The sequence below is a fragment of the Meriones unguiculatus genome (genome assembly GCF_030254825.1).
Source record: "Meriones unguiculatus strain TT.TT164.6M chromosome 13 unlocalized genomic scaffold, Bangor_MerUng_6.1 Chr13_unordered_Contig_2907, whole genome shotgun sequence".
Taxonomy (NCBI): domain Eukaryota; kingdom Metazoa; phylum Chordata; class Mammalia; order Rodentia; family Muridae; genus Meriones; species Meriones unguiculatus.
Window position 1 is genome coordinate 1650066 of NW_026843582.1, and position 22029 is coordinate 1672094.

The 22029-nt window shown below is 54.3% G+C and overlaps 1 long non-coding RNA gene across 1 annotated transcript; it reads right to left on the reverse strand.

The window, feature by feature from the left end:
- Positions 1–3979: 3979 nt before the first annotated feature.
- Positions 3980–13479, reverse strand: LOC110543933 (uncharacterized). Its single transcript, XR_009588865.1, has 3 exons — positions 11513–13479; positions 8286–8346; positions 3980–7034 (listed from the first exon to the last, which is right to left on the reverse strand). It is a non-coding gene; the product is annotated as an uncharacterized LOC110543933 (long non-coding RNA).
- Positions 13480–22029: the final 8550 nt, after the last annotated feature.

Consider the following 22029-nt stretch of genomic DNA (forward strand, 5'->3'; position numbering starts at 1 on the left):
GAGCTCTGGATGGTAAGAGGTCGAGAGAGCAAGGCTTGGGGTTTACCTGGGGACCAGCCTCCTCTTCCAGCATCCTCCATATGCACTCAGCTGGGCTGGCTCAGCCCCTCCAGGTTTTCCACTCTGTCCTTTTCTTGCTAACTACGTGGGACTCTTAGTGACAGCACCCTAGAGGACCATACGTGGTGGTCTCCAATTGGGCCTTAAATCTCCTCAGTCCCCACTCGGTCATCCTTGTAACCTGCCTGCCTGGTGGAAATATATTCTAAAGAGACATTTATATCCCTCCCTCTCTCTCTCCCTCCCTTTTCCTCTTTCCCTTCCTCCCTCTCTCCCTCTGTCCCTCTCTCTCTCCCTTTCTCTCTGCCACCCGCTCTCTCCTTTTCTCTCTCTTCTTCTCCCTCCCTTCCCCTCTCTCTCCTTGTCTCCCTCCTCTCCCTCTCTTTCCCTTCCTCCCTCTCCCTCCCTCTGTCTCTCCCTTTCTCTCTCCACCTCCCTCCTTTTCTCTCCCTCCTTCTCTCTTCCTCTTTCCTCTACCTCCCTCCCTCTCTCTTCCTCTTCCTTCCTCCCTCTCTCCCCCTCCTTGTCTCCCTCTCTCTTTCCCTTAATCCCTCTCCCTCCCTCTGTCCTTCTCTTTCCTCTGTCTCTCCCTTTCTCTCTCCACCTCCCTCTTTCTCCTTTTCTCTCCCTCCTTCTCTCTTCCTCTCTCCTCTCCCTCCCTCCCTCTCTCCCCCCTTTGTCTCCCTCCTTTTTCCTCTTTCCTTCCTCCCTCTCCCCCTCTCTGTCCCCCTCTCTGTCTCTCCTTTTCTCTCTCTGCCTCCCTCTCTCTCCCTTTTCTCCCTCCTTCTCTCTTCCTCTCTCCTCTCCCTCCCTCCATCCTTCTCTCTTCCTCCCTCCCTCTCTCATTCTCCTTCTCTCCTTCCATCCCTCTCCCCCTCTCTTCCTTTCTCTCTCCCTCTCTCTCTCTCCCTCTCTCTCTGGAGAGCTAGAGCACTCACACACAATCAATAAATCTTTAAAAATAAGAGACACATTCACAAGCTTCACCAAGGGTCAGAGATCACAACCAGAGAAAACATGGAGGAAGCGTCACCTGTCAGCTCTGTGCTTGCAGTTCCTAGAGGAGCAGCTAGGCTGGGCTGCTCTAACCCCAGAATAAGACTGCCTTTGCCCCAGGGTAGACCAGCTCATGGGAAAGCCATGGCTGGGTCGATATAGGACCAGAAGGATTTCATTTCAACCAGCCAAGGCCGTGACGTCAGACTAGAGGGCTCCACTCTTTCGGGCTTGATTTCTAATCTATGTACATGGATGTTCTGACCCCGTGTGTCCGTGTGCAGAACCCGAGGAGGCCAAAGGGGATGTCGGATCCCTTGGGAATAAAGTCACCAGAGAGGGTTAGCCAGAATGGATCCTAGGTCTTCTGCCCCAGCACCCAGGTCTTGGGACTGCTCTGCCCTCTCTCTAGCCGCCTCTTATTTAAGGCTTATTTTTATAGATGTTCATTAAGATCTATTACACTGTCTCCCCCTTTCCTCGTCCTCCCTCTATCCCTCCCCACATTCCTTCCTTCCAAAGTCTTCCCTTTACGAATGTGCAGGTACTTGCCAATACGCGGCTAAAACCTCCCGAGTCCATCTTTACTGGTATAATGCCTGGATGAAGTGGCTTCAAGCACATTTATTAGAACGATGGGGTAAGAGGAGCAGTTGAACACGACTGTATGGCAAAACTGCCGATCTCTGGGAGCCCGGGTTCCGCTCTCTGTAGGATAAGGCCTTTGACCCGATGGTAAAGGAGAAAGAATATCGCCCAGAGTTGCAAGAGAGGGAAGTTGAAGCCACGAGGGGCTCCAGAGGGAGAGGGAGAGAGAGAGAGAGGAAGAGAGAGGGAGAGAGAGAAAAAGGGAGAGGGGGAGAGAGAAAGGGAGAGAGGGAGAGAGGGAGGGAAGGAGAGAGGAAGGGAGAGGGAGAGAGAAAAAGAGGGTGGAGAGAGGGAGAGAGAAAGGGACAGGGAGAGAGGGAGGGAAGGAGAGAGGAAGGGAGAGAGAGGGAGAGAAAAAGGAGGAAGAGGGGGAGAGGAAGAGAGAAGACAGAGGGAGAGAGAAAGAAACGGAGAGAGGGAGGGAAGGAGAGGGAGGGAGAGAAAGGGAGAGGAAGGAGAGAGAGAAAGAGGAAGAGAGATGGAGAGAGAAAGGGACAGGGAGAGGGAGGGAAGGAGAGAGGAAGGGAGAGGGAGAGAGAAGAGAGGGAGAGAAAAAGGAAGAGGGGGAGAGAAAGGGAGAGGGAGAGAGAGAAAAAGGGAGAGGGGGAGAGAGAGAGGAGGAGAGAGGGAGGGAGAGAGGAAGAAAGAAGCAAGGGAGAGAAAAAGAGGGAAGATGGGGAGGGAAAGGGAGAGAGAGGAAGAGAAAAGGGAAGAGAGTGAGAGAGGGGGAGAGGAAGAGAGAGGTAGAGAAAGGGAGAAAGAGGAAAAGGGAGAGAGAGGAAAGAGAGGGACAGAGAGAGGGAGCCTTCCTCTGTTAGGTTGGAATCTGTGTCCTGGCTACCCTAACCAGCCAGGCTCAGCCCCTCATCCTCAATCATCCACGTGAAAGCACCGAATTATCTAGCCGTGACACGCCCAGGGGCCTTCTGGAGCCAAGATGGGCGGATCTTATATATATATATATGTGTATGTGTGTGTGTGTGTGTGTGTGTGTGTGTGTGTGTGTATGTATGTACTAGGTTCCAGATTAGCCGGAGTCACATTTTTTGGGGACCATTCCGTGAAATTTTTTAAAGAGAGGAAACAAAGGGGAGGGGAAAAAAGCGCAAATTATTAACAAATGTTAAAAGCATGTCAACACATTCACTGGACGCGCCTAATCTCGACCCTAATCTCAACCCGTGAGGAAGCTACAAGGTGATGGTTCTCGTCCCGTTCCCCGGTGCTGTGAGCTCAAGTATTTAAATGTGGGTTTATTGGGGGGGGGTGCGGCTCTCTGTGGGCCCATGAGGCCCAAGGAATGGGGCCAGGAAAGCTGCCATTCAGGAGAAGACCTAAAAGTGGGGGGGGGAAGAGAGAAAGTACACAGAGAGAGAGAGAGAGAGAGAGAGGAAAAGCAGAGAGAGAGAGAGAGAGAGAGAGGGATGGAGAGGGAGAGAGAGGGATAGAGAGAGGGATGGAGAGGGGGAGAGAGGGAGAGAGAGAAATAAGGGGATGGAGAGGGAGAGAGAAAGGGATGGAGAGAGGGAGAGAGAGAGGGATGGAGAGGGAAGGAGAGAGGGATGGAGAGGGAGAGAGAGAGAAAGGGGATGGAGAGGGAGAGAAAGGGGATGGAGAGGGAGAGAGAGAGGGATGGAGAGGGGGAGAGAGAAGGGATGGAGAGGGAGAGAGAGGGATGGAGAGAGAGAGAAAGGGGATGGAGAGGGAGAGAGAGAAAGGGGATGAAGAGGGAGAGAGAGGGATGGAGAGGGGGAGAGAGAAAGGGGATGGAGAGGGAGAGAGAGAAAGGGGATGGAGAGGGAGAGAGAAAGGGGATGGATAGGGAGAGAGAGAAAGGGGGTGGAGAGGGAGAGAAAGGGGATGGAGAGGAAGAGAGATGGAGATGCGGAGAGAGAAAGGGGATGGAGAGGGAGAGAGAGAAAGGGGATGGAGAGGGAGAGAGAGGGATGGAGAGAGAGAGGGTGAGAGAGGGATGGAGAGGGAGAGAAAGGGAGAGAGAGAGGGGGAGAGAGAAAGAGGGAGAGAGAGGAAGGGAGGGAGAGAGAGAAAGGATGGAGAGGGAGACAGGCAGAACCTGGGAACCAAAACATCTGGCTTCTACAGAGGCTGGGCAGACCAGGGGAGAGGGCGGTGGACGCAGGGACCACGGGACACTGGCAGATCCCCGGGGGCCAGGTCCTCTTGGGTTCAAAGGGCACCTCGGCAGCTTGTCCTGGAAGTCCCAACAGGGTTAGAGAGAAGGGAAACAATACGCAGAGGCGAGCAATCCAACCAAGCCAATAAAACCAAGGGTTTATTAAAGTGAACTCCTTCCGAAATAAAATAACATAAAATAAAAAAATAATAAAGTAAAATAATAATAATAATAATAATAATAATAACAATAAAATAATAAAAGAAAAAAGAAAAGAAAAAAAAATGAATTTTTTCCATCTGTAAATTCCTCCCCCGTCCTCACCAACTTCCTCCCTCTTTTCCTCCCACCCCCACCCCCACCCCTTCCTCTCTCCTTTTCTCTCCCCCCCAAAAAAGGGGAAGCCCCTCCTCCCCACTCGTCAGGGGACTCACATTAAATATCCGTCCACTAGCCCTGCCTGCCTGGCTAGGAGATGGCCACTGCGTGCTCCATGTTTTCCCATCACAGGCCTCCAGCTTGACAAAGAGAATTCCCCCCTCCCCGGTTCCCCTTCTTGCCCCCTCCCTCTCACCTCCGACCCTGTTCTCCCCCCATCGGTTTCCTCCCCACCCCATCTCCTGCCCAGTTCCCTCCCCTGGGCCTTCCTTGCTACTCGGCTTCTTCGGGGTCTGTGGATTGTAGCGTGTTTATCCTGCATCATAGTTCTAATATGAGTGAGTACGTCTTTGTGTGTCTTTCTGCTCCCAGGACACCTCACTCAGGATGATCTTTCCCAGGTCCCACCGTCTGCCCGAGGATTTCAGGATTTCCTCGTTTTTCATGGCTGAGTAATATTCCATTGTGTAGATGTACCACAATTTCTGTATCCATTCCTCCGTTGAGGGACATCTGGGTTGTTTCCAGCTTCTGGCTATTACCAATAAAGCTGCTACGAACATGGTTGAACAAACGTCCTTGTTGTGTACTTGAGCCTCTTTTGGATCTATGCCTAGGAGGGGTATGGCCGGATCTCGAGGAAATGCTATTCCTAGCTGTCTGAGGAAGCGCCAGATTGATTTCCAGAGTGGTTGTACCAGTTTCCATTCCCACCAGCAGTGGAGGCGGGTTCCCCTTTCTCCACAACCTCTCCAGCATGTGCTGTCGCTTGAGTTTTTCATCTTGGCCATTCTCATGGGTGTAAGGTGAAACCTCAGGGTCGTTTTGATTTGCATCTCCCTGATGGCTAATGAGGATGAGCATTTCTTCAAGCGCTTCTCTGCCATCCCATAGTCCTCTGTTGCGAATTCTCTGCTTAAGCTCCGTGCCCCATGTTTTAACGGGATTACTTGATTTCTTGCTGTTTAACTTCTTGAGTTCTTTATATATGCTGGATATGAGTCCTCTGTCAGATACAGGGTTGGCGAGGACCCTTTCCCAGTCTGTCCTTGATCCACTTGGACTTTACGGGTGATCAATACGGATCTATTTGCATCTTTCTGCATGCAGACATCCAGTCAGGCCCAGCACCGTTTGCTGAAGATGCTGTCTTTTCTGCCTTGTATTTGGTTTCTTTGTCGATGATAATCAGGTGTGGGTTTATTTCTGGGTCTTCAGTTCGGTTCCGCCGATCCACCGGCCTGTTCCTATGCCAGTTTATTGTGTGGAACCGTTTCGGCTACCCTGGGTCTCTTTCTTTTTCCAAAGGAAGTTCGTGGTTGCTCTTTCCGGGTGTGTAAAACGGTGCGTTGGCATTTGGATGGGAACCACCTCACCTCTGTGGATGGCTTTTCGCACGGGGGATCTTTCCATCTTCTTATGTCTTCAATTTCTCTCTTTAAAGGCTGGAAGTTCTTGTCACACGGGTCTTTCACTTGCTTGGTTTGAGACGCACAGAGATACTTGACGTCCCCTGTGGCTGTGGTGAAGGGCGTCGTCTCCCTGATTTCTTTCTCAGCCCTTTTGTCGCTCTATACAGGAGGCTACTGACTTTTTTTTTTTTTTTTGAGTTAATTTTGTATCCAGACACTTTGCTGAAGGTACGAGGTCCCTGGTGGGCTCTCAAGGGGTCGCTCGTGTATACTGTCAGATCATCGGCGAACACCGATACTTTGACTTCTTCCATTCCAACTTGTATCTCCACTGCTCTTTCTTTAATTGCTCCTCTTTTCCTGTCTTATTGCTTTCGCTAGCGCTTCAAGTACTGTATTGAAGAGACGTGGTGAGAGAGGGCAGCCTTGTCTTGACCCCGATTTCAGTGCGGTTGGCTTAAGTCTCTCTCCACGTAATGTTGGCTCTTGGCTTGCTGGATATCGCCTTTATTGTGCGTTCAGGTATGTTCTTTTTATCCCCGATCTCTCCAGGACTTTAAAACACGAAGGTTGTTGGATTTGGTCAAAGGCCTTTCAGCATCTAGGGAGATGATCGTGTGTGTGTGTGTGTGTGTGTGTGTGTGTCTGTTTTCCTTTCAGTTGTCTATATGGTGGATTATGTGGATGGATCTTCCTCTGTTGAACCAGCCCTGCATGCCTGCGCTGAAGCCTAATTGACTCACGGTGGATGATATTCTTGATGTCTTCCTAGATTCGGCTTGCAAACTCAATGGAGTATTTTTGCATAAATGTTCACAAGGGAGATTGGCCTGAAATTCCCTCTCTGCGTTGGGGCTCGGTGTGGTTTAGGTATCGGGGTGACTGTGGCCCGGTAGAATGAGCTCGGCAGCATTCCTTCTGTTTCTGGTTCGTGGACTAGTTTGAGGAGTATTGGCGTTAGCTCTTCTTTGAAGGTCTGGTAGAATTCTGCGCTGAAACCATCTGGCCCAGGGCTCTTTTGATGACTTTTCTGATGACGACTTCTCCATCCTTAGGGGCTGTGGGTCTATAAACTGTTAACCCGTTCTCGACGTAGCTACGGGTGAGTGGTCTCCATCAAGAAAAGCATCCATCTCCTTCAGATCCTCCCATGTTTGTGGTATGACGTGCCGATTCCTCAGCTCTCTCCGGAGTCTGTTTTCATATCCCTCTTCTCATTCCTGCTTGGATCAGTTTGTAGGGTCTCTCCGGGGCGTGCAAAGGCCTTGCCACACTGGTGACACCGGTAGGGCTTCTCCCCCGTGTGCGTCCTCTCGTGCATCTGCAGACGGCCGTGGAACGCAAAGGCTTTGTCATTACAATTACACACGTACGGCTTCTCTCCAGCAGGTGCTGTTCTCCCACGCCTGCAAAGACAATTGACACTTGTAAAAGCTTAACCAAACTCATCGTACTGATGGATCTCTTTACCAGCATTTGGTCCATTTACAATTTGGTCCAATCTGAAAGCTTTTTTTCCCCCGTGCATTAGGGTAAAGATCTGTTACAGACAGTTGGGAGCTGCCTTGTGGGGGCTGGGAATTGAACCCGGGTCCTCCAGGAAGAGCAGACGGTGCTCTTAACTGCTGAGCCAGCACTCCGGCCCCGTGAAGGTTTTATCACTTGGTTGACATTCACGGTTTTTTCTTTCGCTGTGGTCGTCTTGCGCCTTTGAAGATAGCGGTGACGTTAAGAGCATTAATGACGTGGTTCACGTAGGACATTTTTTTTAATATATATTAATATATTTTAATGTATTTAATTTTTAAATATATATTTAAATTTTATATATTAATATATTTTAATATGTTTAATATATTTAATATTTAATTAATATATATTAAAAATATAAATATATGAGGTTTTTCACATCGTTAAAGAGAAACGGAAAACGTCAGCTTTGCCATGCTCCTTCCGCTCACAACTTTTTCTGCTCTTGGACAAACAGTAAGCATTGTCACACATGCCTAGGGTTGGTGGAGATTTGTCCGACCTGTGATTTGGTGGCCGAGGTGGAAAGACTAATTCGTGATGTTGGCTGAGCTCATCAGCAGTCCCCTGCTTTGTGTAGACGTGCCGATCGGTTTACAGCCTTACAGCCTTCCTTCCTTTCCTCCTTCCTTCTTTCTCTCCTTCTTTCCCTCCTTCCTTCCTTCCCTCCTTCTTTCCCTCCTTCCTTCCTTCCTCCTTCCTTCTTTCCTTCCTTCCTTCCTTCCTTCCTTCCTTCCTTCCTTCCTCCTTCCTTCCTTTCTTCCCTCCTTCCTTCCCTCCTTCCTTCCTTCTTTCCTTCCCTCCCTCCTTCCTTCCTTCCCACCTTCCTTCCTTCCCTCCCTCTCTCCTTCCTTCTTTCCTTCCTTCCCTCCTTCTTTCCTTCCCTCCTTCTTTCCTTCCCTCCTTCCTTACTTCCTTCCTTCCATCCTTCCTTCCCTCCCTCCCTCCCTTCCTCCCTTCTTTCTTTCCTTCCTTCCTTCCTTCCTTCCTTCCTTCCTTCCTTCCTTCCTTTCTTCCTTCCTTCCTTCCTTTCTCTTCCTCAACACTGTTGCTTTTCCTGACATTTCCAGGACGAACTACGATGTCTTCCGAGGCAAAGCTGAAGCAGCTTGCAGGTGAAACCTTACCTCCCGTGTCTTCTGGAACGCTGGCGGTGGTCTTCGATCTCATGTTCTCTCCCACAGTAGCCTGAAACAGGTACGAGAAAACCCATGATATACTATTAGACGTTAGGCCAGTTCAAGCTCCTCTCTTCAGCCAACCTTTGGCCCACTCTTCGCGTGAAGCTCACGTGCAGGTCGTCATAGGTCATTCCGTCCTAAAACACGTGTGTGACAGAAAGCACGAGGGTGAAAAGGCCGTAAATGTATACTTCACTGCCAATATCTATCACTATGATTGCGGTGCTCCCCCGACTTCTCTCCTGACACAGGAGTGCTACCGTGATCACTGAGTCATTTCAGGAGGAACCTGGATGGGGAGGTTCGCCTGTGTCATCTCTGCACCCTTGGAAGACGACACGGCCTTGTGAGAGAGATGACAATCAACAGATTAGAGAGAGACAGAGAGAGAGAGAGAGAGGAGCAGAGAGATGAACAGGACTGCACGCACATGGGAGAAATCGTAGGGACAATCATTAACGACCAAGAATGAGGGAGGAGCCAGGGGTTCTGGCTCCTGCCTTTAGTCCTATCACCAGGAGGCAGAGGCAAGGGGTAGCTCACTGGGCTGGAGGCCAGCCTGGTCTACGCCATGAGTTTCAGTGGCCCAGAGGTGTGTGTCACCACCCTGTGCCTCCTGCAAACCATTACTCAGAGGGACCAGACAGACAGACAGAGCCCAGAGGTGTTTACGAAGAGTTCGGGACTCGCCGTCCTCATGGGCGGATGAGAGCACCAGCGGGTGGAACCATGGATGGTGAATGAGCGACAGGAGGCAGGAGAGGAGCAGCAGGGAGGAGCTCTCTCTGCTCTGGCCAATAACTGGGCTCCGTGGTCAGCGCTGACATGGAGGCTCACGACCATCCACTACTCCAAGCTCAGGAGTTCTGGCTGCTGTGAAGGCCACGCACCCACGAGGTGCACAGGCAAAAATACTCACAACACACACAACGGGTCGGGAGAATGTCACACCTGCCATCTGACCACTCAGACCTCTCAGTATCAACGTCACGGACACAGGACGTCCCGAGCAGCAGAATACACCCTCTGCCAAGCCTCAGAACTCAGGAGTTGGACGAGGATGAAGATCAGGTCAAGAGCATGTGCTTGACATGTTTTACAGAAATCCACGTGCCAGGCCCCAAAGCCAATACACAGAAACAGCAGAGGCCAGGCATGCTGGGCCACACTTGATCCCGGCCCTCTGCAGCCAGAGCGAGCTGGGCCTCAGAGGTCCAGGCCTGCCTGAACTCCAGTTTTCAGGGTAGCCGGGGCTACCCCGAGACGCCTTGTCTTTGGGTCCAAAGGCGCAGAGAACAGAATCGAACATGTGAAGACTCCAGGCTAGCCCAACAGGTCAGCGCTAGGCAGCGATTGCTTCTGGTCCAGCTTCTGGCATGTGGTGCTGGAGTCTATGACGGTGACGGCCTGGAGTCAGGGGACGGAGGATGAACGACCCCAGGGCGGACAGAAAGGACAGGAGATGGGTCGAGTCCACAGATGCTCAAATCCCATCCCCCAGGAAGGAATCCAGACAGGTTCCTCCTACCAAAGCTTCCCCCAGCTCCACCAAGGAGAGACGAGGGTTCAGAGTCATCCTCCCGCGTGGGAGCTTTTTGATCCAACCAGCAACACTCTGACCCTGGTCACCATGGGCTCATGGTCATCCCACGACGAACATGCGCTCAGTCTAAGCCCGATGACCCGAACCGTCACACGCTGTGCAGATGTCCCAATCCTTTCCTGACGCTGAACACAATCTCATGACTGCCACATCCTGTCAAATCCCAATGTAAGTTCTATCAAAGAAAACCTGGTCACACAGGGGCCTGTGGAGACCAAGGCGTCAACCAAGGACCACGCATGGAGATAACCTAGAACCCAGCACAGACATAGCCCATGGCAGCTCAGTGTCCAAGTGGCCGCCCAGTAAGGGGAACAGGAACTGTCTCTACATGAACTCAGTGTCTGGCTCTTTGATCGCCTCCCCTGAGGGGGGAGCAGCCCTGCCAGGCCACAGAGGAGGACAATGCAGCCAGGCCTGATGAGACCTGATAGGCTGGGGGAGGAGGGGAGGGGAGGAGGGAAGGGGAAATGTCCTTCCCATCAGTGGACTGGGAGAGGGGCACTTCCTTTCCAGCCTCATCTCTGTGTCCCAGCTGGGCAGACAGGCCCTGTTCAGCCTTCCCTGAGACCAGCTGGGCTGTCCACGGACCTGTTCCCTCACACCCACTCTTCATCACCGGCCCTGGCACCAGACTAGAGCAACAGAGGCGGCTTTCCCTGGCCCCTGCCCCTGCCTCCTGCGGATCCCTGAGATCACATCTCCCCGACCTCCTCTCCCCGCAGCCTCCAACACCTATTGACAAGGAGACTGAAGATGTCAGAAGATTGACGGGTCCCTCATGCTCACAGAAAGGTAAGATTGAGGCAGTAAAAATGTCCACCCTGCCAAAAGCCACCGACAGATTCCTCATGTCCTCTATCAAAATTCCTGAAGAAGATTTTACAGGCCTTCAAAGGGCAATTCCCAGCTCCCTGTGGAGCCAAACAAAACCCAGGAGAGCTAAAACAAGCCGGAACCATAAAACAACTGCAGATATTGGCATGGAGACAGACACGAGGATCGATGGAATCGAACCGAAGACCTGGGTATCATTCCAACCACAAATGGACTTTAGATGTTGGACAGAGGATGCAGAGATGCACAACTGGAAACAAACACACAAAAGGCAGCACTTTGAACAAGCCGAGCTGGCTGGACTGTCTACAGGTCTCTGCCTGTAGACGAGTACAAACGGATCCAAATGCCTCACTCGGCACCGAAGCTCAGGTCCAAGTGGGTCAGAGACCTCAGGCTGAAAGCAGACGCCTGGACCTGATAGCAGAGAGAGAGGAGAACAGCGCTGAGTGCTGGCCCGGGAGACAAGTGATGGTCCAGACGCCACCCACAACTGGACCTCACCAAGCCGACAGGATGCTGGGAGGCGAAAACCCAATCAACGGGCCAAAGGGTCAGTCCAAGGGACGGGAAAAAGCCTCTCAGCAAACCCGCATCTGACAGAGGCCCAACACGAACAAAGCCCTCCAGAAGCTGGATGTTCCACAAAACAGAAGAGCCAGTTAGCCAATGGGGTGAGAATTCTCCACAGAGGAATCTTAAATGGCCGGGGAGCTCGTGAAGAGATGCTCACCGATGCTCTGACACCCTGCAGGGTAGAGCCTTTCAGAGGCCCTCTGTGGCCGGTCCCGTCCTGTCCCCTGTCTTCTCCCTCTCCTGATGTCCATCCTCTTTGCCTTTCTGAGTGGGGACTGAGCACCTTAGCCAGAGTCCTCCTTCCCCATTAGCTTCCTTTAGTTTGTAGATTTTAGTCGGTTTATCCTGTATTATGTGTCTAACATCCGCTCATGAGGGAGTATGTACCCCGTGTGTCTTTCTGTTCCTCGCTCAGGATGATCTTTTCCGGTTCCCGCCATTTACCTGCAGGGAATCAGATGAAAGAAGGGGGAGATGGAAAGCCCTGGAGAGGACAGGAGCTCCACGAGGAGAGCAACAGATCCAAAATTGAACACAGGGGTCTTCCCTGAGACTCACACTCCAACCAAGGACCAGGCATGGAGATAACCTAGAACCCCTGCACAGACGTAGCCCATGGCAGCTCAGTGTCCAAGTGGGTCCCATAGTAATGGGGACAGGGACTGTCTCTGACATGAACTGACTGGCCTGCTCTTTGATCACCTCCCCCTGAGGGGGAGCACCTTACCAGGCCACAGAAGAGGACAATGCAGCCACTCCTGAAGAGACCTGATAGACTAAGATCAGAAGGAAGCAGAGGGGACCTCCCTTACCAGTGGACTTGGGGAGGGGCATGTGTGAAGAAGGGGGAAGGAGGGAGGGACTGGGAGGGGAGGAGGAGGGAGTTCATGGGGGGGGAATACAAAGCGACTAAAGTGTAATTAATAAAAATAAAAATTAAAAAATATATAAAGAAATGCTCACCAGCCTTGGCCATCAAGATGGCGGATTAAAACTACCTTTTGATCCCGTCTTGCACACGTCAGGAGGGCTGAGGACAGTAACAGAGGTGGCAGCTAGGCTGGCCAGGAGGTGGAGGCAGGGCAACAGGCCTCCAGGGCTGCTGGCTGTGCAAGCTGCTACAGCCACGACGGAAGTCACCGAACCCGGCCATAGACTGACCCCGAGACCCAGCTTCCCCCCGCCTGGGCAGACGTCCCAAAGGTGACCCATCCCGCCCCAGGAGCACACATGACTGGGCTATGTTCACAGCAGCTTTATCCACACCAGCCAGGACCCGGGAACGACCCGGATGTCCCTCAGCTGGAGAACGGATGGATGAAGGAAACTCGGAACATTTACACAGCGGAGCATCCTGTGCCACAACAGATCGCCTGGAGGATCGTGTCTCCATCCCTGCTCTCAAGCTGGACTAGAGCAACAGTAACAGAGACCGCATGGTCCTGGCACAGAAACAGGGTGGAGGATCAATGGAACCCAACAGAAGACCCAGAAATAAACCCACACAACTCCGGATACTTGATTTTTTGACAAAGAAGCCAAAACCACTCAATGGAAGAAAGACAGAGTCTTCCACAAACGCTGGTCCAACTGGATGTCTCCGTGGAGGAACATGCAAATAGATCCATAGTCATCACCCTGCACAGAACCAGGGTCCAAGGGGGTCAAGGACCTCAGCATCAAACCAGACACATTAACCCGGTAGAAGAAGAAGAAGTGGGGAAGAGCCTTGAGCTCCTGGCACGGGAGCCAACTTCCTGAGCAGAAGAACACCGACCGCCCAGGCTCTGAGGGCGACAATGAATAAGCGGGACCTCGGGAAACGGAAAAGCTTCTGCAGGGGTCAGGTCCCAGGATACACACGGCGACTGTGTGGGATCTTACAGCGACAGGCCAGCACGCTCCCTGACCCTAGCTGTGAGGAGACCACAGCTCGCCAGCCCTCGATGCCAGCTCAGGGACAGGGCTGAGCCTGCAGCTAGGGGCCTGAAAAGACCCTTTCCTGCTCCTCCTCCTAATCCTCCTCCTCCTCCTCCTCTGCCTTCTCTTCCTCCTCCTTCTTTCTCCTTCCTCCTCCTCTTCCTTCTCTTCTTCCTTCTCCTCCTACTTCTCCTCCTTCGCCTCTTCTTCCTTCTCCTCCTCCTTTTCCTCCTTCTCCTCCTCCTCTTCCCTCTCCTCCTCCTCCTCTTCCTTCTCTCCCTCCTTCCTCCTCCTCCTCCTTATCCTCCTCCTTCTCTTCCTTCTTCTCCTCCTCCTTTTCCTTCTTCTCCTTCTTCTCCTCCTCCCCCTCTTCCTTCTTCTCCTCCTTCTCCTCCTCCTCCTCTTTCTCCTCCTTCTCCTCCTCCTCCCCCTCTTCCTTCTTCTCCTCCTTCTCTTCCTCCCCTCTTCCTTCTCCTCCTTTTCCTCCTCCCCCTCTTCCTTCTTCTCCTCCTCCTCTGCCTTCTCTTCCTCCTCCTTCTCCTCTGCCTTTTCTTCTTCCTCTTCCTCCTCCTTCTTCTCCTCCCTTTCTTTCTCCTCCTCCTCCTTCTTCCCCTCCTCCTCCTTCTCTTCCTCCCCCCTCTTCCTCCTCCTTCTTCTCCTCCCTTTCTTTCTCCCCCTCCTCCTCCTTCTCTTCCTCCTCCCCCTCCTCCTCCTCCTTCTTCTCTTCCTTTCTTTCTCTCCCTCCTCCTCCTTCTCTTCCTCCTCCCCTCCTCCTCCTCCTCCGACTGCAGCATCTCAGAGGCCCGGTCCTCCCTTAGCCAAATGCTCCCGGGTCTGACCTTCCAGCTCCTGAACGTGGGCAAATCCTTCCCAGCCTCCGCTCCCCCTTTTACCTCACGGCTTGGTTTGGGGGTGCCGTTTCCCGCCCCCACAAAATGACCCCCGAACGGGTCTCACCCCTCCATGGGACCCGCCCAGGCCAGAACTCACAGGAGGCCCCAGCCCAGGCCGCCCAGCACGGCCGCCCTGGCAAGGGAGCACTCCCAAAGACCTCTCCAGGACACGGACATCCTTCAACCCGGGAGACAGGCAGATCCGAGTTCAAGGCCAGCCTGGGGTAGAGCAAGCGTCAGGGAGAGGAAGGCCGAGGTCCAGGCGCGGAGGTGCCCGGCTTTGCCTCCGGACAGTGGAGGCCGAGCTGGTTCCTGGGAGGAAGCAGCCACGTGTGAAAGCGAGCGAGAGAGGAGGTGACAGGAGGAGGAGAGGAGGTGACAGCACAGGATGCGCCCAGCTCTCAAGAGAAGAGAGGGGAAAGGGAAGGCCCCTAAGGGGCAACGTGGAGAGAGGAAGAGGAAGAGAAAGGAGAGAGAGAGAGAGAGAGATCAGGGTTGCAGAGAGAGAGAGAGAGTAGACACACACACACACAGAGAAAGAGAGAGAGAGAGATCTGTGTTGCAGAGAGAGAGAGAAAGAGAGATCAGGGTTGCAGAGAGAGAGAGAGTTGACACACACAGAGATATCTGTGTTGCAGAGAGAGAGAGAAAGAGAGATCAGGGTTGCAGAGAGAGAGTAGACATACACAGAGAGAGAGAGAGAGATCTGTGTTGCAGAGAGAGAGAGAGAAAGAGAGATCAGGGTTGCAGAGAGAGAGAGAGAGTAGACACACACACAGAGAGAGAGAAAGAGAGATCAGGGTTGCAGAGAGAGAGAGAGAAAGAGAGAGAGTACACACACACACAGAGATATCTGTGTTGCAGAGAAAGAGAGAAAGAGAGATCAGGGTTGCAGAGAGAGAGAGAGTAGACACACACACACACACACACAGAGATCTGTGTTGCAGAGAGAGAAAGAGAAAGAGATCAAGGTTGCAGAGAGAGAGAGAGAGAGAGAGAGTAGACACACACACAGATCTGTGTTGCAGAGAGAGAAAGAGAAAGAGATCAAGGTTGCAGAGAGAGAGAGAGAGAGAGAGAGTAGACACACACACAGATCTGTGTTGCAGAGAGAGAGAGAAAGAGAGATCAGGGTTGCAGAGAGAGAGAGAGAGAGAGAGTAGACACACACACACACACACACACACACAGAGAGAGAGAGAGAGAGAGAGAGAGAGAGAGAGAGAGATTGTGGGTGAAGACCAACTGAGGCAGAGGCTGAGGAGGAGCCAGGAGATGGGAGCTGATGGCTGGGGTCGGTCTGAGGCAGAGAGAGGAGCGGGATGGAGGGGGAGCCGGGCCAGCCAGGGCTCAGGAAGGACAGGAAGGGGCGAGCGGATGGAGAAGTCGCTCTCGGGGCGGAGGGCAGGAGGGGGAAGCCTCCAGGGCGGGGGCCTGGGCCCGCAGGAGCCTCCCAGACGACACCCGCTGAGGCAGGGGGATGAGAGCTCCCCTGGCAGCTCCGTGCAAATGCACAGTGAAGTCCCAGCCAGGGACGGGCTGGGCCAGCAGGGGACGCCCTGAGGGGCGACATCCCCCCTCCAGTCCCCACCCGGCCCGGGGAGGCCCAGCCCCTGCCACACTCACCATGTCGCCCGGCCGGACTCCGCTCCCGGGAGCCAGCGGCGGAGCTCAGGGCACGGCACCCCGACAGGACCCCGGAGCCCGGAAGATCCCTCCTCCTCCCGCGCTGGCTGCAGGGCGCCCCGACGTCCTGATTGGCCAGCGAGCGCTGAGCGACAGGAGGGCGGGTGGCGGCCTGTCCCCGAGGGGACGGTCCTGGCGGTCCCCGGGCCAGGCTGGCTTTCCGGGATTTGCATTTGCAGATCGGCAGGCATTTGTGGATCACCGGGCCTGGGCGAGTGCTCCAGGAGCTGATCCTGCTGTCTGCCAGCACTCGGGAGGCTGCTCCTCCCCCTCCTCCCCTCCCCCTCCCCAATCCCCTCCCCATCCCCCTCCTCCCCTCCCCTCCCCATCCCCCTCCTCCCCTCCCCCTCCCCCTCCTCCTCCTCCTCCTTCTCCTCCTCCTTCTCCTCCTTCTCCTCCCCTTCTTCTCCTCCTCCTTCTCCTCCTCCCCACTCCCCCTCCTCCCTCCTCCTCCTTCTCCTCCTTTTCCTCCTCCTCCTTCTCCTCCTTTTCCTCCTCCTCCTCCTCCTCCTCCTCCTCCTCCTCCTCCCCCTCCTCCTCCTCTTTCTCCCACAGCCCCTAATTCAGCTCGCACTGGAGGGAACAAATCTGTCCCCCGGGAGGAAGGATGCCAAGAACAGGAACAGTAAAAGAGAGACATTAGGAAACAAAACGAGATTTTCCTTTTTTCTCTCCCTCCTGGGGCTTCACGCTGGAGTCTTGTAAACCGCAGCTGCTTTTCACCTGCTTAGGAAGGAGGCGACCCTGGGAGAAGCGCAGGGGAGGGAGGACAAACACACATCCTTCCGGGGCATTGCTGGGAGCCAGAAAACAGAGAAACAGAAAACCCAAGACAGAGCTGTGCTAGGGAGGGATCTCCACATGGGCAGAGCGGGTGGCCTGGCTCCCTCTGGGGATGCAGGAGGAGGATGTGTGAGAAGGGCCCAGCAGGCCCTGGTCCAGCCTGTCCAGCCAGGCCCATCCCTAAAGGGGAAGAGATGGGCAGAGCGGGTGGCCTGGCTCCCTCTGGGGATGCAGGAGGAGGATGTGTGAGAAGGGCCCAGCAGGCCCCGGTCCAGCCTGTCCAGCCAGGCCCATCCCTAAAGGGGAAGAGATGGGCAGAGCGGGTGGCCTGGCTCCCTCTGGGGATGCAGAAGGAGGATGTGTGAGAAGGGCCCAGCAGGCCCTGGTCCAGCCTGTCCAGCCAGGCCCGTCTGTCTGCAAAGGGGAAGCTGAAGAAGCCAACAGCCGCTCAGGGCAGGAGGACGGAGGTCAGGAGCAATTAAAACGGGCCAATGAAGAGCCTCGATGGCCACAGGGAGGACAGACAGAGAGAGAGCAGGAGCGACCCCATCTCCAGTGTCCCTGATGGGCCCAGGCCGCCATCAGGACGCATCAGGAGGAGCCTGAGCTTAGAGATGGCTCTGGGCCCCTCAAAGGCCAGGTCAGCTGGGGGGGTGGGGGCCCAGGCTGCCATCCCAGCCCTCGGGAGACGGAGGCAGGCGGATCTCTGTGAGTTCAAGGCCAGCCTCGTCTACAGGGCGAGCCCGGGACAGCCAGGGCTACCCAGGTCAACCCTGTGTCAAACAAAACAAAACAAATCAAACCTAAGCCAAAAAAATCAGGTTACAGAAAAGTCCTCCCATGTCAAAAGCCATAATGAAGAAACCTCCCTCAGGGTCTCCCCCTGATTGCTGTCTAGTGAATTGATCTAGAGTCAGCACAGGAGTTTGGCTTCCCTGTAACTTCCGGTCCTGATCTTCCTGGGCTGAGATTCCCTCCCTCCCCAAAGCAACCCAGTCCCCTCTCTCGCCTGTGACATCTCAGAAGTCACATCCCTGTCCGCCCCGGGCAGCTGGGGCCTTCATCCTGGACCAGAGCTGCCGGAACAGGCTTTGACCATCTCCAGAGTCAAACCCTGCTCTGGGGAGGCCTGGACAGACAGGTCCCCACCTCCCCCCTGCCCCATGGGGACAGTTCCCTCCCCCTTCCTCCAGGCTCCCCACTCGCTGGCTTCTCTTCTGGAGGGTTTCAGAGCGCCCACGTCCAGGGCTCCTGAGCTCACAAACGTGGCCTCAAGGTCCCTTGGAGGACAGATCTGGGACAAAAGCTTTGCAATTAGGGCCAGGGATGGGGTCCACGGAGGACGCCCACCTTCTAGATTTCTCTCCTCTCCCCTGGGAACCCTGCCTGAGCTCTGCTCGCTCTCCCACAAGCTTCTTTTCTAACCTTAGTTTTAATCGCGAATCTATGCATCTACACATACAGTCTTAGCTACATCTGTGCATCTACCTCTGTGTCCATCATCTATTTCTTTCTCTGTTTTCTTTTAGAGTTTTTTCAATCTATTACTATTTATTCGCGTTGTCTCCCGGCTGTAGCTCCCTCCCTCAGCCCCTCCCGATCCAGCCCTCCCTCCCTCTTCTCCTCCCCTGTCCCATGTCCCTCCCCATCCAGCCCTTCCTCCCTCTTCTCCTCCCCTGTCCCATGTCCCTCCCCATCCAGCCCTGACTCCCTCTTCTCCTCCCTTGTCACAGGTCCCTCCCGATCCAGCCCTTCCTCCCTCTTCTCCTCCCCTGTCCCATGTCCCTCCCCATCCAGCCCTCCCTCCCTCTTCTCCTTCCTTCTCCCATGTCCCTCCCCTTCCAGCCCTCCCTCCCTCTTCTCCTCCCCTGTCCCATGTCCCTCCCCATCCAGCCCTCCCTCCCTCCCTCTTCTCTTCCCTTGTCCCAGGACCCTCCCCATCCAGCCCTCCCTCCCTCTTCTCCTCTTTTGTCCCAGGTCCCTCCCCATCCAGGCCTCCCTTCCTCTTCTCCTCCTTTGGCCCATGTCCCTCCCCATCCAGCCCTCCCTCTCTCACCTCCTCCCTTGTCCCATGTCCCTCCTCCCCCATCATCGTATCACTACAAGGAGCCAAAGCCACCTTGGCCAGCGATGGGGACACAGGCCTGCCATCGGGGTACTGAGTACGAAGAGGAGGAGGAGGAGGAGGAGGAGGAGGAGGAGAAGGAGGAGGAGGAGAAGGAAGAAGGAGCAAGAGGAGGAGGAGAAGGAGGAGGAGGAGGGAGCAGGGATTCCAAAGCCACCCAAGGAGAGGAGGCTGGGTGGGATGGGCGGGGAGTGGCCCAGGCCCCCGCCCACAGTCCTCCCTGCAGCCCCAGAACACCAGAGCGAAGGCAGCAGCGAGCAGGAAGCAAAGTCTGTGTTCTCTGAGGTCTCTCCCGGGCGAGGCAGCTCAGCTCAGGCCAGGGTCAGGCTCCTGGTGGTCATCACTGAAGGGGGCTCTCCCTGGGGGGAGGAGGGGAATCAGCCTGGGGGCGGGGACCAGCTCCCTGATCACACAAAGAACCAAGAGAAAGGAGCTCAGCTGGTTCGATTCCTACCTTTGCACATGAGGAGAATTGGGGAGGGATGGAGAAGGGATAGAAAAGGGGGAGGAGGATGGAGCGGGTTTTGGTTAAAGCAGGAGAAGGGCCAGGAGGACAGAACAGCCCTTAGGAGCCCCTGGGTGTCCTTGCAAAGGACACAGGTTCGAATGCAGGAAGCAGCCTGGAGCTGAGCATCCCCAGCGCCATTCCCAAGGCTCTGCTCCCCCTGCTGGCCGCCTATGGGAACTGCACACAGATCTGTGAAAACAGCCTAAGCCTCTTTTGCCCCCTGCTGGCCCTCCTGGGAACTGCACGCAGATCTGTGAAACCGGCCTAAGCCTCTGCTGCCCCCTGCTGGCCGCCCTGGGAACTGCACGCGGACCCGTGGAAACTGCCCCCACCAATAAACTCCAAACAGAGCTTCCTGCAAATGGGATTTCCCGCAGAGACCTCACAGCCCCAGGAGAGAGACCTCTGTCCTTCTGTCCCCCCACCTCTCCCTCCTCCCTGGGGGCTGGGATTTATGGCGTGCTCCAGCCCAAGGAGCTGCTCTGGTCCCTTTTTCCTTCTCCTTTCTCAGACGTTTGGTTTTAATGGACGTGAGCTTCCTAGGCTCCTGTGTGTGTGCACCCTGTGCTCACCCGGGGACCGTGGAGAGGGCAGAGGGCGCTGGGTCCTCTGGAACTGGGGTTCAGGGGAGTTTTGGTTGATGCAGGGGTGTTGGGAAGGGAATGTGAATCCTTGTGCAAGAGCTCTGAGCCTTAGGGCGGCTCTCCAGCCCCTCCTGTCCTTCTAATATTGACTTATCTTTCCTTCCTCTTCTTCTTCTCCTCCTCCTTCTCCAGCTTCTTCTCCTTCTTTTCCTCCTCCTACTCCTCCTCCTTTTCCTCCTCTGTGTTCTCCTTCTCCTTTTCCTCCTTCTTCTCCTCTTTGTCCTCCTTCTCCTTCTCTTTCTCCTCCTTTTCATTCTCCAGCTTCTTTTCCTTCTTCTCTTCCTCCTTCTTCTTCACCTTGTCCTCCTCCGTTTCCTCCTCCTCCTCATCCTTCTCCTCCTCCTCCTTTTCCTTTTTCTCCTCCTTCTCCTCCTTCTTTTCCTTCCCCTCCCATTCTCCTCGTTCTTCTCCTCTTTTACTTCTCCATCTTTTTCCTTCTTTTCCTCTTCCTCCTCCTTTTCCTCCCTGTCCTCCTCTTTCTCCTTCTTTCCCTTCTCCTGCTTCTTCTCCTTCTTCTCTTCCTCCTTCTCCTTCACCTTGTCCTCCTCTGTCTCCTCCTTCTCCTCGTGCTTCTCCTTCTCATCCTTTTCCTCCATTCCTTCTCCTTCTCATCGTTTTCCTCCTCTTCCTTCTCCTTCTCTTCCTTCTTCTCCTCCTCCTTCTCCTCCTCCTTTCGTGTGTATGATGTGTGGCCCCATGCTTTCACATGTATGCATGCTGATGCATTTGAGGGAGGGAGGGGACCTCCTCGCCTGCTCTTCCCTCCCTTCTGCCTCTTGGGACACGGCTCTCTCTGGTGTCTGCTGTGGCCCACACCAGGCTAGCAGGCCCGGGAGCTCCTGGGCATTCTTTTGTCTCCAGCGCAATCTCCATGGAAGCCCCGGGATCACACACACTCTATCGCCCTTGGCTTTCCCATGAGTTTGGGGCATTGGAACTCAGATTCTTTACCCTCTGAGCGACCTCTCCAGCCCTCCTCATCTCTTTCCTCAGGGACCGATAAAGTGAGATATAATCTCAACATGGTTCATTTTCACTGCTCTGCGAGCTGGCGAGGCTGGGTATTTTTTCATGGTTTCTAAATACTTATTTTATTTATTTGTTTGTTATGGTTGGTTGGTGTTTCAAGACAGGGTTTCTCTGTGTGGCCCTGGCTGTGCTGGAACTCACTCTGGAGACCAGGCTGGCCTACACTCAGAGGTCCGCCTGGCTCTCTCTTTTGAGTGCCGGGATGAAAGGCGTGTGCCTCCACCACCCAGCTGCTTATGTCACGAGTGTGAGGTCCTGCGTGTGTGTGTGTCAGAAGAAGGGGGCCTGGCTGGAGAGGTGGCTCAGAGGTTCAGAGCACTGGCTGTGCTTTCTAAAGATGCTGAGTTCAGTTCCCAGCAACCACATGGCGGCTCACAACCATCTATAGTGAGATCTGGCGCCCTCTTGTGGCGTGTAGTCGCATGTGCAGTCAAAACCTTGTATACATAGTAAATAAATCTAAAAAGAAGGAGGAGAAGGAGGCAGAGGAGGAGAAGAGAAGGAGAAGAATTAGGAGAAGCAGGAGGAGGAAGAGGAGGAGAAGGAGAAGAGGAGGAGGAGGAAGAGAAGAAAGAGGAGGAGAGGAGGAAGAGGAAAAAATGGAGGAGGAGGAGAGGAGGTGGAGGAGAAAGAGGAGGAGAGGAGGAGGAAAAGGAGGAGGAGGAGAAAGAGGAGGAGGAGGAAAAGGAGGGGAGGAGGAAGAAGAGGAGGGGAGGAGGAGGAGAAAGAGGAGGGGAGGAGAGGCCAGATCTCCCAGAACTAAAGTCAGACTCTTGTGACCTTCAGTGTGGGTCCTGGGAACCGAACCTTTGCCCTCCGCAGGAACAGAGACTCTTCCAACTCACCAAAGCATCCTTCCAGTTGCCATTAATAAATTCAAACTTGCCTTTCTCTCCTTTTGAGAATCACCTGCTCATTTTCTCACGAACGAAATCTGGTCCTGGACAGTGTCTCCCCTGACCCCATAACGTCTTCTGGGTCCATCATGGTGGCCTGTGTGGGAACCCACAAGCAGCCCCCAGTTCAGCAGGGACAGAGAAAGACCCTAGAAGCGGGGGGGGACGTGAACACTGGGCCTTCTCCTTT